Source organism: Tiliqua scincoides, chromosome 4 (assembly GCF_035046505.1).
Source record: "Tiliqua scincoides isolate rTilSci1 chromosome 4, rTilSci1.hap2, whole genome shotgun sequence".
NCBI lineage: Eukaryota > Metazoa > Chordata > Lepidosauria > Squamata > Scincidae > Tiliqua > Tiliqua scincoides.
The window spans coordinates 57,834,762-57,842,196 of NC_089824.1; the positions used below are offsets into that span (position 1 = coordinate 57,834,762).

Genomic DNA, 7,435 nt, shown 5'->3' on the forward strand with positions numbered 1-7,435 from the left:
CGTGCTGGAATCCCTAGCATGTATTCACTGCTGAAACAGAGACGCCTGCGTTGGCTCGGTCATGTTGTGAGAATGGAAGATGGCCGGATCCCAAAGGATCTCCTCTATGGAGAACTCGTGCAAGGAAAGCGCCCTACAGGTAGACCACAGCTGCGATATAAGGACATCTGCAAGAGGGATCTGAAGTCCTTAGGAGTGGACTTCAACAAGTGGGAAACCCTGGCCTCTGAGTGGCCCGCTTGGAGGCAGGCTGTGCAGCATGGCCTTGCCCAGTTTGAAGAGACACTTTGCCAACAGTCTGAGGCTAAGAGGCAAAGAAGGAAGGCCCATAGCCAGGGAGACAGACCAGGGACAGACTGCACTTGCTCCTGGTGTGGAAGGGATTGTTACTCCAGGATTGGCCTTTTCAGCCACACTAGGCGCTGTGCCAGAACCACCTTTCAGATCGCGATACCATAGTCTTTCGAGACTGAAGGTTGCCAATACTTGACCTTGTGACAAACTTCTGTTGCACAGAGATTTTTAAGGCATTTTATTATCTTTCCCTTCCCCTTTAAAGTTGCTTCTGTTTTATTCTGGATGTTTTCAACTTCCAGTTCATTATTTTTATAGCTGTTCTGCAATTGTTTATTGTTTACTGCATTTTTTTGTTTTGTAAGTCACCTGAGACTATTGCAAAAGGCAAGATATATATAGCTTAAATAAATATATGTATTAAAACACAATAGAAGACTTCATATTTTTGCATCATAATGTCTGAAAATTACAAATACATATTTGATTGGCTTGCTGCTTCCCGTTAACACTTTTCGACCACTTCACAACCACATATTTAACGGTTATTTAACACATAATTGTTAAAGTAGACTTGGGAAATGGTGCTAGAATTTTTTACATTCTCAAGACAAAGAAAATTGATGTCATATCTCCTTGGGCTTTTGTATCTTGGCAGACACAAGCAGAGTAAAAACTGTCCTGTTTCTCTGCAACTTGTCTTATTGCTCATTTATATTTCACATTACTACTAAAATACATATTTTATGTAAAATGCTAATAGTGAAACCAGCAGCTTTGGAATGTAAGATAGAAGAGTATAGTAGTGAAATGATATTTGAATACTTCCCCAGGTACAACCAATGCTGCGCTCCAATTTTCTTCCAGGTAATTGTGTTGATATAAAAGCACTCTGTGTTTTGAGAGAGAACTGAGTATTTAAGATGCAGTCCTGAAGCCATGATGCCATAGAACAAATTTATTTTGCGGGACAAGAAGTAATATTTAAGTTAGGAGAAATATGTAAAGCATACATGCACACGGCTGTACAAGTATCCAGTGTGGATGAAATCCTAACCAACTTTCTAGCACTGGTGTAGTTCTGCCAATGGGGCATGTGCTACATCCTGCAGTTGGTTGGTAGTCAAGGAGTCCTCCTCCAAGTAAGGGAATGTTTGTTACCTTACCTCGGAGCTGCATTGTCCTTATGTCAGTGCTGGAAAGTGGGTTAGGACTGCGCCTTGTGTGTCTGTTAAATGCTTGAGGAAGTCAATGTGCACAGCCAAATTCGGACATCCGGTGATAGTGAAATTCTGTTCAGGTGGCTGTTTATGCATGCCATTTCTGTAAAGCATTTTTCTTTCTTTGCCGGCTCTTTTCTATCTTTGTTTTCCTAGCCACCCTACACACATCATCTGCTTACATACTCACCTCAATTACAGGTACAGCCTATTTATCCACATATTTTTTATCTGCAGATTTGTCAATGTGAATGGGGTGGGAGAACCGAAAGTCACACACACCAACACTGCAAAAAGGCTCTGCCTCACCCAGGCAGGGAAATAGCCCTGGAGACCTGGAAGAGGTTCCCCTTGCAAAGGAACAGTAACACTCCTGGAGCCCCTGAGCCAGTAAAGAGGCTGAAAAGGGGGAAGGGGGGGCCGAAAATCTCTGTAGCCAGAGCACATGTAGCAAGGTGGAGCGCTCACACTCGCTCTTGCACTCTCTCTCTCTCTCTCTCTCTCTCTCTCACACACACACACACACACACACACACACACGGGCAGGTGTGGTAGCAACAGAAGGGATTGCTTTAAAAACCCAGGGAGTGTTTCCTGGGAGTAAGCCCCATTGACTACAATGGGGCTTATTTCTGAGTAGCAACGCATAGGGCTGGACTCTTAAAAGATCAGCATCCCAACTGTGAAGGAAGCTGGGCAGCTGGCAATGGAGAGGGCTGAGTACAGAGTGGAGGGGCTTGATAACAGCTGCCTTAGTTTCCTTCCATCCAGAAGTGTCAGGCTGCAGCATATTTGCATAACTCTATGGAATAAGGCACAACATATTTTTTGTTAATCACACCAAGTTATGGAATGGAACTAATGCAGATAAATAGGCGCCACCTGTAGTTAAATTTGATGTCATGGGAGGGGGCTACAAAATCTTATTTGCACCGGGTATCAAATGGGTTAGCTATGCCACTGATCTGATCGTCTCCGTTTCACAATAGCATTTAGTCTTTCAACGGGTAGTGGGACTGTTGTCAAATTATGCATCTCATAATGTGGAACTCTTGTGGTATATGCACACTCAGTGGAATCAGGGTTAAACAGCATTATTTCTTCACCAAGAGAAAATAAAGGCAAATTTGACCTTTTTTTAGGTCATCTTATTCTTCTGTATAAAGATGGGGTTGAACCCTAACCACTACCCCAAATTCAAAATTTATTTCTGTGTTGGTTTGTCATTAAGGCATGGAGAGCTTGTGTTGAACAAATAAAATCTTGTATATAACCATAGCAACCAGAACCCGGTATAGTCCTGCCTGCCAGTTTGCTCTTTTCACAGTATAATGCTCTGTTTCATAAAATGATATCCTTTCGTCTTTATAGCAACACCCCGAAATCCATTTACAAGCAATTCTCATAACAGTGGTGCCTGCTTGGAAACAGCACAGGGCATCCATCAAGGAGAGAGGGGAAAATAGAAAAGTTGGTTTATACAAAGCAAAAGCGTGGTAGGGGAAAACCCCCTGAAACACACTAATCAGAGATAGGTGCAGAAACTCGGATAAAGTGAGTGGTATGTAGACTCATGGACTGAAATACTGGGGATCAATATTCGCAAGGATTTTGTGTAAGGGCCCAGGTGTCAGAACAGGAATAGACTCTTGAAGCTGTGATCTGGAGAGTTTTGGGCAGCTGATGTAAGGAATTTTCCCGTACCTCATACGGTACATAAGCAGAATAAGAGGACGTAAGCAGAATAAGATCTAAGCAGATTAAGGGGTGAAGTTCAAGTAGGAAAATGGGCCCACAAAGCTGGTTGTTACCTTGCACATGCCCGATCTCGTCTGATCTTGGAAGCTAAGCAGGGTCAGGCCTGGTTAGTACTTGGATGGGAGACCGCCTGGGAATACCAGGTGCTGTAGGCTTATACCATAGTCTTTCGAGACTGAAGGTTGCCAACCAAAGTAATAAATGAACCCCCACAGGCCAACAAAAACTGTGCTACTTAATCCATGTGCACTATCCTGTTTATGCAATCAAAACAAGATGGGTGCTTGCATCGACCCAGTCCCTCACTGGGAAGAAGGAAGCCTGGAACCCCTCTGTATGAAAAGATCTCCTTTCTCCATTTTGTTATCCTATCAGCTCCTGGGAGGCTGGAGAGGTTGTTCCTATCCTTCCCTTTTGCCACTCTCATTTGGTGGAAAGGGAAGAGACTTCAACCTTCCTCAAGAGAAAGTCCCACCTTTGATCCTTCCTCCACCATGCCAGGTTCTGGCAGCTGGAACAGGCCTTGCATTTGACAGATATCTCTTGGTTTGGATGGGGACAAGGGGATGGGGAAAAGGCTGACATTTGGGGACAGTTCAGGAGATCACAACTTTCCTGATCCAGTGAGTAATGTGTGGGCATCTAGCTGACATTTGCTCTCTTGCCAGCCTGGTGACCTCTGCAGTGGTGGAAGTGTTGGGTAGAATTTTAAAAACCAATATATTAAATATATTTGGGAATTGTAGAAAGTTTAGTTGGTAGGTAGACAGGCCCACCTAATCACATCCCTTCAAAAAGGGGAAGTTGCACAAATCAAGCCTCTACACCAGTGGTTCTCAAACTGGTGGGTCATGACCCACCAGTTTGTGTAACACTTCCCCATCCCTTTAAGGGACTTTTCCAAGAGGTACTTTGCAGGAGGTACTTTGCACCTGCTTCCAGTGCTTTTTTTGTAAAAAAAAAAAAAAAAAAAAAAAAGAAAGGTGCAGGAACTCACAACTTGTTAATCTTTTATTTATTTATTTATTTATTTATTTATTTATTTATTTATTTATTTATTTATTTATTTATTTTTAAACCATTTTTTAATTGGAGAAATAAAATATTTTTAATGTGCTTTCCCCCTAAAGATAAACTTCCTTCTGAGTAGACATGCATAGGATTGGGCTGTCAATCTCCACATCCCCTTCCCCCTAGCTACTTTTTCTACACATAGGGAAAAATACTGTACAGGTGCACTTGTAGCGTGTAGTATGTAGTGTGGCACTACTTCGAGGAGAGGAAGCAGTGAATGGATTCCAAAAAATGGCTTACATGAGTTCCATGTAGTAAAATTACTCTAAGCAACTGTGGGAGTAAGAACAAAAAAAGAATTCTTACGCGAGAGGGGTCCTTAGGTGCACATAGAAACAGCTACGTTTGCAAACAAGCGATTAAATATGATTTAATTCAGGTATCAGAATACTCTGTGTCTTTGGGAAGGCGCTTGGCATGCAATTGTATGTTCTCTGCTGCCCTGAGTAGCTGCTGTGCATTGCTGGAGAGGAGCTGCAAACGCTGGCTGTCGGAGGGCATGCTTGTGGGGGAAGGATGAGGAGGATCTCTGGCAAGGCTGGACAGCACGTTGTACACACGGAGAATCCCTTTTCACCTGCCCTTAGCATGTGAAAACGGGTGCAGATATATATCTCTGTCAGGATTAAGAGCCCAATCCTAGGTATGTCTATTCTGAAGTAAGTCTTGTTCTAGTCAGTGGAGCTTACTCCCAGGAAATGCCTAGGATTGCAGCCTAAGAGCCCAATCCTATGCATGTCTACTCAGAAGTAAATTCCACTTTAGTGAATGGGGCTTACTGTGGATAGGATGGCAGCCTCAGGGCCCAATCCTGGGCCTGTCTACTCAGAAGTCAGTCCCACTAGAGTCAGTGGGGCTTCCTCCCAGGAAAGTGTGGAGAGTGCTGCAGCCTCAGAGCCCTTCCTCTGCCTGTCTACTCAGGCTGCAAGGCTATGCACCCTTTTCCAGGAGCAAGCCCCATTGAGCACAATGGAACTTACTTCTGAGTAGACATGCATAGGCTTGGGCTCTCAGGCTGCAAGGCTATGCACCCTTTCCCAGGAGCAAGCCCCATTGAGCACAATGAGACTTACTTCTGAGTAGACACACCTAGGCTCGTGCTGCAGATTGGCACAGGGGCTGCACCAGCCAGCTTCCTTCCCCTCCTCCTCCGCCAAGCCAGTACCCGGGCGTTCTGTGGGTGCTGCAGCCCGTCTCCCTGGCTGGCTGTCCGTCCTCCTCCTTGGTGTCGGCGCATGTCCCCCACGCCCTCCACCAGCCTGGAAGCTATGCGGGGGAAGCAGAGCACGGGGGGAGGGAAGGCGGGCTGGGCTCAGGCGAGAGCTTGGAGATGGGGCAGGAGGGGGTCATTGTGCAGTCAGGCAGGGGCCAGGCGCCCACCCACCCTGCACCCCCCAGCACCCACCCAGCGAATGCCTCCGTTTTGCTCCCCCCTCCTGGAATGCCTCCGAAGGGGAGGGGCCCCTGCCAAAAGGTGCCGGAACTCTGCCCCCCCGCGTTCCATTAGAAAAAAAGCCCTGCCTGCTTCTACTGCAGGTTCCAAGTGTCGAGGAGTGCTGTGGAGGGCTCCCCACACCTCCTGCAGCCTGCTTCAGACCTACATTGTAAAAAGTAGGTGCAAAGTACTGCCCCTCACGTCCCCTTAGCAACGCGATCCTAGGGAGTGCGTTGCTGCCCTAGCCCCTTCCCCACAAGAACTTACTGAGGGAGTAATGCTCCCTTAAAGTTTGAGAACCACTGCTCTACACACAAGGCCTTAGCATGGAGCATTGCTTCACACATTTTCTAATATACATGGTGGAGGGGTCCATATGCACCACAACAACAGGCGCCTAAGGGCAGTAAGTATGTGGAAGAGCCATCAGAGTCCAAAGGAGAGTAGCTTTCAGGGAAAAGAAAGCATACAGACAGCCACTTCCTTATGAAGTGAAGACTGTTACTAGGAGTAAAAGGAATTATTAACAGTCACTCTTCAATAGTTTACTATCTATCTGCCTTGACCTAACAAGCATTTCTCCTCAACAGCTTACTGCAGATGAATAGTTGTACAAATCATGACTTGCAGCCTAAGCATATGTGATTACTGATGTCCTTCAGGAGATGCAAGATTCTCCCAAATGCCATGGGCTCCATGGGGTGCATCATGTCTTCACTTATAGCTCCTGAAATGTCTCTGACTGCATGTGACTGTGATGGTCTATGAAGCTCGTATATGTTTTTAATAGACACTTTGTCTTAAAGTATGGGAGATTAGTATCTGGTTTGCTTTATCATTGTTTAACTTTAGAAGAACAAAGGCATATGAAAGGCAGGGAAGCCTACTGCATTAACTACCGCTGCATTTTTCTGTGACATTTAACATTACCAGACCAAAATAATCGGGATACTAACAATGGAATGAGTGGGAATATTCTATGGAGAAGCAGTGGAGCTAGGATTATTCAGTACTAAGGGACATAATAATCCTTTGTTGGGTTTTGCCATTAAAGAAAAAAAGAATATTATTTGCCAATAAGAATCTCTCTCAAATAGAACACATCAAGCAATCCTAATAACACCATGCTTTTTCTTTTGTTGCTTTTTTTCTTTTTTAGTTTGACTACATGAAAAATCTTGAATAAAATGATTTACTCTAATATCCCTTTTTGCAAAACTGGGAGTCCTGCCAAATCCAACTCGGATTTAATTGGATGACTTGCATTGCCCAAATTTAAGAACATCAAATCAGACCTGTTAATAACAGTTAATTTCATAAGATTTCTGCAATGGAATAGCCCTGATTGCTAGAATCCAGGAGGTCACTGTGCCTCCTTACTAGCTAGCTTACTGATTACACTCAGCCCTTGGGTCATGGCTCGTGGTATGAATTCAGCCATGTTTCTTAATAAGCTGCAACTGTCCAACAATGGCTGCAGCCCAGTGTAGAAAGCCAGGATGTAAACATGCAGATTGTACTCATGCACTAGGCATGAGCAGGAGAAGAAGCAGAATCCAGGCACTAAATGTCCTACTGGGAAATACAGAAGGCCCTGCCTTGCTGTTCCATGGACAATGGTATACCATTCTGCATGGAACAGCAAGACAAAGGC

At 44.7% G+C, this 7,435-nt stretch overlaps 1 pseudogene; it reads left to right on the forward strand.

Moving 5' to 3' along the window:
- The first annotated feature begins 3,304 nt into the window (after nt 1-3,304).
- Nucleotides 3,305-3,427, forward strand: LOC136649940 (5S ribosomal RNA; annotated as a pseudogene).
- Nucleotides 3,428-7,435: the final 4,008 nt, after the last annotated feature.